Source organism: Octopus sinensis, unplaced genomic scaffold, assembly GCF_006345805.1.
Source record: "Octopus sinensis unplaced genomic scaffold, ASM634580v1 Contig18666_ERROPOS577359, whole genome shotgun sequence".
Taxonomy (NCBI): Eukaryota; Metazoa; Mollusca; class Cephalopoda; order Octopoda; family Octopodidae; genus Octopus; species Octopus sinensis.
The window spans coordinates 73,652-86,724 of NW_021835964.1; the positions used below are offsets into that span (position 1 = coordinate 73,652).

Sequence of the window (13,073 nt, forward strand, 5' to 3'; positions counted from 1 at the left end):
CAAGAAAGGAGACAGAGGTGTCAGAGATAGTGCAGGAGAAGTGGAGGGCAGGATGGAAAGATTTGATGAAAGAGAAGAAGGAGTCTAGATGTTCGCAGGAGTGTGAGGTGGCACCGATACAGTCGTCAATAAACTTTGTCTCTAGTTCTGGCAATGACTCAGCTATTAGAGCAAGGTCATTAGCATAGAGGAGCTCCCAGATGCAGCCCCTCTTGAATTACTCTGCTATTGCTTGGAGGACTATAGTGAATAAGAGGGAGCTGAGGACTGATCCTTGATGAACACATACTTCTATCTGGAATTCTTCACCATACATGTTGCCAACCCTCACCTTACTGAAAGCATCCATGTACAGGGCTTGTACAGCTCTTACCAACCTCTTCTCTATCCCCAGTTTCTGCATTGATCATCAGATAAAGAATTGGGGGACCCTGTCAAAGGCTTTCTCCAAGTCAATAAAAGCTAAGTACAGAGGTTTATGTTTGGCTAGATATTTCTCCTGCAGTTGCCTTACCAAAAATATAGCATCAGTGGTACTTCTCCCTGGCATAAAACCAAACTGCATCTCATGTAGGCTAACTGTCTCCCTAATTAGTTGAGCTATGACCCTCTCTGTAACTGTCATCACCTGATCCGATAATTTGATACCCCTCTAATTATTTCTGTTTAAAGCATCACCTTTACCTTTGTAGTGGTTGACTATGGTGCTGCTACACAAGTCATTGGATATGAACCTTTCATGAACTACCTGATTTATGATGCAGGTGACAAGACCATAAACCACACCACCTGATATTTTAAGCATCTCAGAAGCGATTCCTGATGGGCAAGGTGCTTTCCCTGTCTTCATGTCTATCTGTGTTTGTCCCCCACAAAACATCACTTGACAACTGATGTTGGTGTGTTTACATCCCTGAAACTTAGCAGTTCAGCAAAAGAGACCAATATAAGTACTAGGCTTACAAAGAATAAGTCCTGGAGTTGATTTCTTCAACTAATGCAATGCTCCAGCATGGCCACAGTCAAATGACTGAAACAAATAAAGGAATAAAAGAATAAATAAGAATACATATATTCATAGATGCATACAAACATAAAGTCAGTGGATAAAAAAAAGTTGTCCGTATACTAATTTATTGGTTCCATCCCTTTCCAATGCTTCATTATAGTGGAATAACCCTGTTGAAGATCTCTTCATCTGCTGCTATCAGGTTGAGTAAAAAGTAAGCTACGTTTCAAACCATGAAGAATTTGTACTGGATTTTTGCGGAGTTTTGATTTTTTTAAACATTTTTTTGCAATTATCTGATAATACAGACATAGACTTGCCCAAATGCATCGATAAATTAACATTGCTATTTTTTTCACCATTGTTACAATCATCTGAAATGGAACTATCAAAGCACGATATTCGGGTAATTTTGCTATTGAACTTTACAAAAAAGGATGTAAGGCAGCTGAAACTGCTCGTGATATCAGCAAAACGTTTTGTGAGGAAATGACCAGTGAGTGATTCACTCAAAAATAATTTAAACGATTTTGCAGTGTTAATACTGCACTGAATGATACTGAGCTACTGATCCATGCCAACGTCCTACCTTACCATGGGTGGTGTGCAATACAAGGTACTAGTGTCGCTAAATATGTTATATGACAAACTACCACCAAAGAATAAAGAAAATATCTGGCGTTGCTTCCATGGCATTAACACTAGATGATCTGAGCTGACCACTAAAGGCCTAACATCAACAAGCAATCTTGAGTTTGTCTGAAATCTCTCACTCTGAATATCTGATGAAATAGATGCATTCTACATGTCCACGTTTCCATGGTTGCAAGTATAAGATGAAATTTATTGACACAGATTTTCTAAAACCAGATGACCTTCCTTTCACCAACCCCAGCCTGTTTTCTAGCAAGGTGGTATTTCCTCATGGTCAAACTTCAGTTTGGAAGTGAAAGATGCTGCTTGTATGATGGTGACACTCATTTAAAAAATCATGTGACGTCAAGACAAAGAGACCCAAACATACACTATTATTCATTCACACACATAAACGATGATGATGATGATGATGATGATGACACACACATAAGCACACACACACACACACACAAACAACATGCTTCTTTGTTTCTGTTTTTCACATCCACTCAAAAGACTTCATCCAGCCTGTGGGCACTAGCCATAAGAGCTACATAGAGGGACATAACTGGAAACCATTTGATTGAGGACACAGACTTCTTAATGACACATCTGTACTTTCATATATATGTACACTTGAATTTATGGAGATTATCATTTATTGACCATGTTTCATGCTGGCATAAGTTAGCTACTGGATTTCATGCATCTAAGGACTGCATTGAGCTCCAGTGTTTGCTTTGGCATTGTACTTACAGCTGGACACCCTTCCTATTGCTGACCACTTTACAGTATGGACTAGGTACATTTTCATGCTGCTTGCACTGTTGAAGTCGGCATGCAGTTCGCAGGACTGCAAACTCTGAGAAAGTTGGAATGTCAGTGTCATGCTAGGGGATGAGGGGAAGCCTGTGAGGATGGAGCCAAGCAGATTTCTGTAGAGGGATTTACAAGATGTGGCTATTCACATTTGTTGAATAGCCACATCTAGTGGAGGAAGTGGGGAGTGAAAAAGAGAGATAGATAATGGACCCATGTGGTCCCACAAGGTACTTGTTGAGTAGAAATGTGTAAGTGGTTTGCAATGTTGTATGAGAAGGAGAATGAGGAGTGAGGGAGTAGACTGCCAAAATGGGAAGGATTGAAGGGTGGATGAAACAACAAATATGAGCTGGGGTAGATAGAGTGATACAGAAGAATAATGATGAGGATCAAGCAGCAGAAGTAATAAAGATGATATAGTTGCTAGTGGTGAGGACAAGGTGAGATATGACATGATTGGGTAGTCTGCTGGAGCAGGAAAATAGATGTATAATGTATGAGGAGTGGGTAGTCACTGTCACAGTTGAACTCAAAATATAGCATTTCTACAACTCATTTTGCTGAGGAGGGCAAGTCATTTTGAGAACCTCGTGCACATGCACACAGACGTATAAAATATATCCAGGAATACTCTGTTTTATGGAAGTAATGCATTCATGAAAATATAGTTGCAGTGAGAATCCTTTAGCAACATTCATTTTCCCATTTTCATGTTATAAAGTAAGAATGCATTCCAACATGATCCCTTTTATGCAGGAAAATAATTCCTAATCATACACAGAGCAATAAGTATACATGAGAACATCTGAAAAGAGACACTTTAGAAAGTGAATAAGAATTCTAATATTACCATAAAGATGTTGACTACTGTGTGAGAAGTGGTGGTGGTGGTGGTGGTATGAAAGCTACCAGGATGATGTATCTTCTGTCTGATAGTTTCAGAACTCATCCAAGATTGTTTAGTGTTTGTGGTACATCATACCTTGGTGTAGGAAGTGAGCTCATTGTAAATACTTCTCACAATTTTTATGCTACATTCATGATAAGTGTTGTAGTTAATGTTACAATTGCAGGCCTTCCACTATAAGGGTGAACCTCTTACCAATATCTTTTTTCCAGATAATTTAAAGAGATTTGAAGGAATTCTTATATTCTTATCTATATTTTCAGATTGTTCTTCTTCTGAGGGCATCAGTTCTTCATTAAATATACTTTCTCCATGGTACCCTAGCAACTCAGCTCCGTCATCTTCTTTGACATCATAAAATCCTATATTACATGCAAGTGTCAAAACATCTTTCCAAACTTGATATAGGCCTTCTGCTTGTGGAAATCTTATAAAGTCACAGATGCAGTCTGGTCATATATTTTTTCAATCACCATTCAAATTTTAGGGTTTCACTTTGTCCCATCACTCGTCTACATTATCCACAGCTCCCATTATGCTTAACTTCTTCCAGATGTCTCTAAATATAAGTTTCTTTCCTGTCAATTGTTTTCATAAGCTGTTTGGAAGTTCTCAAATGAAATGACTTAATGTTTGCTGTCACACACTGTTCTATTGACTGGAAGAAGAAAGTTTTTGCTCTACTTTTACACTAACAGAAACTTCATTTAAGTTCACTAGGTAGCTTTGTGTATTGTTTGTTGAAAATATTGGGTGACACTACCCTTCTATAGGATGAAAAATATTTGTAAAACAATTTTTGAAAGGACTTAATAGTCCTTTTATTCATATTTGAACAAAAATTCAGTGGTAGATGAAACTTTGTGTGTTGCCTTGAAAATCCCAGGATTTTCAGGGCGATGCTCAAGTAGGAATTTTAATTTCATATCACCATATCACCAGCAGCATTTGTTCCCAGAGTGTCAGATGAATTTTGGAAGCTTTAAATCCTGGTGTTGATTTTTCTCCTTGAGAAATTATAGTTATAGCAAAAAAGTTTAGTTTCATCAACATTGTATACTTGCTGTCAGCAATGGTTGTCATCAACTACTCAGGATAATTAGATGCAGTCTCTCTGTCTGCATTGGCAGCTTCACAATCATGTTGTACGAATTCAAGCACTTCTTAAACCCTTCAGATCATTCTTTTGTAGATAGGAATAGATATTCATTACAGGTTTCACCTTCCTTTTTCTGCAACTCCTCAATCAAACTATTGCTTTTTTTCTCTCTTTTATTTTTTTCATATTTACCATTATGCTTTTCTGTATACTCCAATGAGTTTGATCCCCAACCCATACATTCAAGAGCCATTCCATTTTAGGATTCACATCAGATTTACAAAAATGATAATGTCCAGATAGTTTTGTTTTGTTCATTTACAAAATCCTTCTATTGTTCAGTTAGACACTAATGGTTGTTAGTGTTTCTCTGTTTCATAAGGTTCCATTTGAATCCTTGAAAGGATGCTTTGATCTTATGTGTGCATGATACAATTACTTCTGAATGCCTATTAATTACATAGTTTCTGAATGTAATGATCTTCAGAGTTTCTTCTAGGTATATGTTACTCACCCACAGTGTTCTATTGTATGGCCTAACGTTTTATTCTAGACCAGTTAGTTGTATGTTCTACTCCAGTTCGTTATTTCATTGACAATTTTTCATGGTATTTCCAGTTACACCAATGTACACATATTTTAGTGCACTTATCACTTCACATTTGTAAATTACGTTCTTTACCATGCAGTTGTTATTAAATTTGCATTCATTTTCCCATCTGCAGTTACATACTACATTACCTTTTCTGGTTTGGCTGTTTTCCTACTCCTCATCTGATTTATGTTGTGCACATCAGTGTTTGTGTGTGCCATATTTCCTGAAAAAATGCATGAACAATGACCCACCAGATATACATAGGTATTACAGATTATATGGTAATCATCACATGAATGCAAACTATAGTCCCAAAACACCTCCCTGTACATATATATATATATATATATATATATATATATGTTTACAGTGGGGGGAAATAGATATTCGTTCATGTCAAAATTCTTTATTTATTTAATTTCTAATGAACATAAATAGGATATACCAATACTCTATTTGCATACACATGCATAAACTAAGAATATGCAAAAGAAACTAATAAATTATAGTAACTAAGGAATTTATATACAATTATAAATATTTAGGGGTGAAAAAAGTATTCATACAGAACATAAATAACTGATAATTCTGATTTAATACTTCGTAGCATAACCATTATTCAGTTCCACTTCAACCAATCTCTTCTTGTAGTTCTTAATCAATGACTTGCATGTTTCTTTAGGAATTTTTTCCCATTCTTCTTGACAAATTTTCTTCAAATCTGCAATGTACGTTGGGGTTCTTGAATGAATCTTAATTTTCAAATAACACCACAAATTTTCAATGAGGTTCAAGTCAGGTGACAGGCTTGGCCATTCTAATAATTTTATATTGTGATCAACAATCCATTTTTTGGTAGACTTCGCTGTGTGTTTAGGGTCGTTATCCTGTAGTAAAACCCACCCTTCACAAAGCTGGAGCTTTTGTACAGGGTCCCATAAATTATTGTTCAAAATATTTTCGTACATCTCTGCATTCATTCCACCATCTATCACATGTAAATTGCCAGTATCATTTGCAGAGAAACACCCCCACACCATGATGCTGCAACCTCCAAACTTTACGGTAGGAATTGTGTTTTTCGGCGAATAGGCGGTACCATCTTTCCTCCAAACATGGCTACACGAACTTTCATCCAAACAATTCAATTTTCGACTCGTCTGTCTATAGAACATTTTCCCAGAATGTATCAGTTTTATCTTTATGTTCATAAACAAATTTTAAATGGTCATCTCTATGCCTTTTAGTCAAGAGCGGAGTTTTTCTAGGAGAATGTGACTTCAGTTCATTCCTATGAAATTCATTGCTGATTGTTTGTAGTGTAACACTAGTCCCTGAAGCTAACAAATCTTCTTGCAACTCCTTTCTGGTGATCATTGCATTTTTTTTTTTTCGATTCTTCGCTTCATTTTTCTTAAAGCTCTAGGGGAAATCTTGCGTGGTGCACCAGATCTTATTCTGTTTTCAACAGTTCCCTATTTTTTATATCTTTGAATAAATGAAAATATGGTAGAAAATGGAATACAAAGGGTCTCTGATATTTTCCTGTAACTTTTACCTGCTTTCCACTGTTCAATAATTAAGTTTTTCACTGAATTTGAGAGTTCCTTACTTTTCGCCATTATTACGGTCTCACTGCTGAATGAAAAGCTAGCGTTTTGATACTTAAAAATGACAACTGATAAGATTATTGGAACAAACGAGAAAGTTCTAGTAAAAAAAAATATTTTAACAGTATTTTGTGGCATAGAAAATCATAAATTTATTCTGTACGAATAATTTTTCCAACCCTAACTATTTATAATTGTATATAAATTCCTTTGTTACTATAATTTATTAGTTTCTTTTGAATATTCTTTCTTAGTTTATGCATGTTTATGCAAATATAGTATTGGTATATCCCATTTATGTTCATTAGAAATTAATAGATAAAGAATTTTGACATATACGAATATTTATTTCCCCCCACTGTATATAAATATATATATATATATATACATACGTACACTTACACATTAGAGCATTTTAGCTCATATTTCTAGCAATGTATGTGTTTCTAACACACTAGTCACATTTAGTGACAATTATAGTTTTCCTTTTTGGTGAAACACTGCAAACTGCTGCCTTCATTAATTATATATACACATACACACATATATGCATGTATATAAATATATATACATATATATATGCATATATATATATATATATATATATATATATATATATATTATATATATATATATATATCTATATATATATTAAATGTGAGGATAAAATTCTTTTCGAAAAATATATTTTCTCGAAGAAAATTTTATCAATGGCCAGCATATTAAAAAGTACCTTTAACGGTTAAATTTATAAACAATTCATAAATGAGGGCAAAGGAAAAAATTTCTAATGCCAAATATGCCGAAAAATTGGACATATTGTCCATTAACCATATAATTTTTTCACAATATGCACGCTACTTGAAAAAAGGTTGACAGAAATTTCTAAAAAATTCCATTATTACCGTATCGGACCGATTTCAGAGTTAGATCCTTACTCATACCCATGGGTATGAGTAAGTATCTCATTTATTTCTTTTGCCACATGTATCACTGATGAAGAGAGGGCTCTTAGTAGCTAACTCTGAAATCGGTCCGATACGGTAATAATGGAATTTTTTAGAAATTTCTGTCGACCTTTTTTCGAGTAGCGTGCGTATTGTGAAAAAATTATATGGTTAATGGACAATATGTCCAATTTTTCGGCATATTTGGCCTTAGAAATTTTTTCCTTTGCCCTCATTTATGAATTATATATATATATGTATATATATATATACACACACACACACACACATATATACATATATATGTAATATGGTATAATTATAAGTAACAGGGCAAATTTTAGCCATTTCTCTGCAGACTGAAAAAATACAATTAACAACCTTAATCGATTTTCGAACCTTATTGGGTTCTCATTGGAGACATCTATATCATTCTGACAGTCTCCAGAGAAGCATACATACACACACACACGCACGCACACACACACACACACACGCACATATACATATATATATACACATACACACATTCGTGCTGTATACTCGACCTCCACTCTCATATCTTCTTCCATTCTGTATTTATAGTGATGATACTTCAGAATCAGGGATGCTGGTGTGTAAGGTTGTAAGAGTTTGGGAGAAAAGGAGGTGAATACAAACCATGGAATAAAACAGGTCAAATGAACATAGGAGTTTTAATAAATCATGAACAGGAAAGGATTTACGTATAGAAGTGGACACAGTAAGAATAAGAAATAGATGCTGACTGAAATAGTACAAAGGAAAGGAAGTGGCAACTCACAGTACAGAGATGGCAATATGTATGGTATAAATGTATGGTGTATTCTGTTTTTGTCTCTTACAGCAGCAGAATAGCACTTTCGACAGGAGAATGATGGAGGGCTCATTATAGGGTCATGAGTTGTGGGGCTGGCAGTTGTGATTGGTGGGGAAATTAAGAAAGGGATACCGATTTGAAGGGTGGAGGATCATTTGTGGTATGAACATGGAATGGATGTCTGTTGGAAGTGGCAGCAGATGTTAGATGTGGTGAGTAGTGGAAAAAGGGAAAATCAATAACAATAGTGGAGGTTAGCTCATTGATGGTAAGGATAAAGGACAAATGTCAATAGGAGGTGAACCATACTTAGGAGATGTTTTTAATGGCATGAAGAGGAAATGTGAAGAAGAGAAAGATGCAGTTTAGAAGAGCTGATTTAGTTCGGTTTCTTGGGGTAGCATGTGTGAAAACATTGTTGCATATAAAATATACACTATATAATAATTTGCTTGTTTGTTCACCTGTTATACTTTAGTTTGTTAGAGAGGTGGAAGTGGAATGAGTGAGAGGTTGAGTAAGAATGAGAGAAAGAGGGAGAAATGTGGGTAGAGAAGCAAGAAGAAGAGAGGAGTATAATAATACACTAAGGTCAAATGCATCACGTAGTTAGTTGAAGGGGGAGGCAAAGAGCAAGACACAACTATGATGAGAGGAAAGTGGGAGAGAGAGAGAAGTGTTAATGACTTACTGTCGGGTGGAAAGAGAAAGAGGGAAATGTTAAAGACATGAAGAGGGGAATTACATGGTTAAAATGTTTGTTGAAGAGGTAGAGAGAAAGAGAGAAATATAAGGTGCTTAGCAGAAGGAAATTTCAAAATCATATACTATTTTGCAACTGGAAGTGAAATCACTTAGCAAAATACAAATAACAATCATCCTTTCTTTCTTAAATAGCTTTGCTTAATCTCTTTCGTTCTGTGGAATTTCCACAGATCTCACTAGTATTTTATTTTTTTTAGTTACTTTTTGTACAATATCAAAATATTAAAACTATCCTCTCCAAACAATAAATGTGCACATCTTTATATAATTTTTTGAAGCTAATGAAGAGCAATATGCTGAAGCTAGTGGGCCCAGTTATTTAGAATTGAAACCAGCAGGTAAGTATAAACAATATTGTTAGTACACAGCATGATCTTAGAAATTATCTTAAACATTAACAGAAAGCTAACAGTCATGAATGTATCATTCTCTAACTTTTATCTTTTAATATGTGTGTATGAGTGTGTTTGAGTCTGTCTCATTAGCATTTATTATTGTAGTATCAACACAATACTAACATAACGCTATTTATTGTTTTTATTTCTAATTTTTTAAAGACATGAAGATTTCTTACGTTAATGTTTCAAGGAAACCTGATGGTAAGTATATAAGCAATCGAATAATAAAATTTCATTCATTAGAGCAAGAGTTAGCAAAATTTTGGTTCACTCTTTCTTTGAGTAGTAGAGGCAGCTTAATGCATGTCTTTCATTTGTTCCAGTCATTGGACTGCAGCCATGCTAAGGCACCACTTTCAAGGGTTCAGTCCAACAAATCCACCCGAGTACTTATTATTTTTAAGCCTTTTACTTATTCTATTGGTTTCTTTTGCTAAACTGCTAAGTTATGTGGATGTGAACAAACAAACACAATTGTCAAGTGGTGATGGGGATCAAACGCAAAGGCACACACACTCCCTTATATATATACCAAATCCATTCACAAGATTTTGGTCCGCCCAGGATTATAGCAGAATACACTCGCCCAATGTGCCTCATCATATGACGAAACCCAGACCCATGTGTTTGGAAATTAAACTTCTTACCTCACAGCCACACCTAAAAACCTTTCAAAATATTAAAATTCCATTGCATATACGATAAACTTCTTACAGATATTCCTATTTAACTCTGATATTTTACCTTTTTATCAATCCTTACCCTTAATGATGTAGTTCATAAAAATTTATTTTGTAAGCCTTAATTTGTACAAAAAATCCAAATAATTAAGTAATAATGAATTCAGTAGATATTTGCCAAGGCATGAGACACAATGAATGGGAATAAATTTGCAATAGTAAATGTGATTAACTGTTCTCCTCCAGTATCCAAAATCACTCCTGTTTATTTATAACTCTAGCAAGAAATTTATCTTAGAAAAACCCTTATTGCTCTAAACATATTTGTGAATAGCTTCCCTTAATGTTAATATCAGAACCAAATATTGAATTGATGGAAATAGTACATACTGTACTAAATATTGACAATTGAATTAGTGTTAGTACATTCTGAGATTATATCCTAGAGAAGTACACTTTGTACAATCAGCCTCTCAATAAGTTCTACTTTTACATAATCATTAGCACACTCAGCATCCAAACTCTATCTACTAATCCCTACAGAACACTGAAGAGATGGAGGATATTGTGGCCTCTTGGCAGAAACGGCCGTAAGGAACTGATATTTTATGTTTTACTTGTATATATTTGTGTAGCACACAGTCTTTGAATGTGTATGTATTTTTATAATACTGCCTTTTGTTTTGGAATAGATAGACTTAATAGAATGCCTACTGGCTGATCTATGTAATTTTTGTATCCCCTCCATTTTCTTTTTGCCGGATATATATATATCATTCGCCATGATAGATCGCAAGCCACTAAACCTTTTTTATTTTCTCTCCCTCTTTTTATATTCGCTCCCTCTTTTTTCTGTGTTCCTTTCTGTCAGAGAGCATATGCTCGAAACGTAAAAGACTTTCTCACTTCCTGAGCATTAAACATCTGTTTGTTGTTTACACACCGATCTTTGTCTTTTGTTTTTTTTTTTGTAAATTCTCACTATATATATATATATATATATATATATATGTATATATTATAAATGAGTGGAAAATTTACTGGTAAGTGTGTTAAATAATAAGGCAATAAAAGAGAATGACTCTCCCCAGACACCACAAAATATGCTTCAACACACAAACTCATATAAAGAATTTTGCAAACCAAATACAAAAATGAAGAATAGAAATGGCTTTTCTGATAATTTTTCCACTTCAATAACTGAATGCTTATAAGTTTACAATCAGGTAACACCTGAATTCAGTTAGTCAACTAAAGCATGATTTAGGGCAGTTGTTGAGGCTATTGCTTTTGCTTTCCTTTTTCTTGAAGGTTTCCACAACAACAGTCCAGGAAGGAACTACAAAAAGAAAAGGAAAGCAGAAGCAATGGCCTCAGCAACTGCCCTCACCCATGCTTTGGGTAACTATTTGAATTCAAGAGTTACCTTTTTCTAAACTTATAAACACCTAATTATTAAAGTGGAAAATTATCAGAAAAGCCATTTCTATTCAGTTTTTCAGATATCTAATACTGTACCAAGGGCTTTCTATTTCTTTTTCTACTATCTACATATAGCTGCTACTTTCTGTGTATCATCAAAATATTTAAATCACACCCTCCAAACAATAAATATGCCTTTCATTTTATTTCTTGATGCTGTGGAAGAACAATGTGCTGAGGTTAGCGAGCCGAAATATTTAGAAATGGGACAACGAAGTAAGTACAATCAATATTGCATGATCTTAGAACCTATCTTTAAAATAGACAGACAGCTAACTATTATGAAATATGTCACTCTCTAACTTTTGTGTATTTAATATGCATGTATGTATGTGTGAGTGTGTTTGAGTGTATCTCATGAGTATTTATTATGGTAGAATCAGTACACAGCTATCTTAATTTAAATATTATTTATAGCCATGCTATTTGTTCTTTTTTTCATTTCTTAAAGACACGGATGGTACTTACGTTAACGTTTCAAAGAAACCTGCTGGTAAGTATATAAGCAATTTATTAACAAAAAATTACATTCATTGGAGCAAGATTAGCAAATAGTTTGTCTCATTCTTTCTTTGGGTAGAATATGCAGCTTAATATATATGTATGATTGAAATTAAAACTTTGAAGGTGTTAAAATTTCATTGCATATGCAAAGAACTTCTTGCAAACATTCATATGTAACTTATATTTTACACCTTTATTTATCTTACCTTTATTAATGCAGTTCATATGCATATATTTTTAAAGTTTTATTTAAACAAATAACCCAAATTGGTATACAACTAATATTGAATTCAGTAGATACTTGCTTAGACATGAGACACAAAAAATGGAACAGATTTCCAAAGGTAAATGGGATCAGCTTTTCCCCTTCAGTATCCAAAATCACTCCTGCTTATGGATAACTCTAACAAGAATGTAATCTCAGAAAAACCCTTATTGCTCTAAACATATTTGTGAATGGCTTCTCTTAATGGTAATATCACCACCAAATATTGAAGTGAGGGAAAAAGTACAAACTGTACTAAATATTGACAGAATTACGTGTGTTGACAAGGGAGGGAGAAAAATCAAATTAAACATTGCAAAAACAAACAGTATCTATTACTAGCTTCTGTGGAGGTAAACAAACCAACGCTGATTGTCAAGTGGTAGTGGGGAACCAAAACCAAACAGAAAATCATAACAACCAAGCACAAACCAAATTTAATTTTGAAAACTTACCTCGATTCCTAAATAACATTATATGTAAATGACATATCTAAACTAATTTTGATAAATTGAT

General features: G+C 34.3%; 1 long non-coding RNA gene across 1 annotated transcript; it reads left to right on the plus strand.

The window, feature by feature from the left end:
• Positions 1–9,287: 9,287 nt before the first annotated feature.
• On the plus strand, positions 9,288–12,307 carry LOC115231506. The gene is made up of 4 exons (XR_003883533.2): positions 9,288–9,566; positions 9,786–9,827; positions 11,954–12,004; positions 12,240–12,307. It is a non-coding gene; the product is annotated as an uncharacterized LOC115231506 (long non-coding RNA).
• The last annotated feature ends 766 nt before the right edge of the window (positions 12,308–13,073 follow it).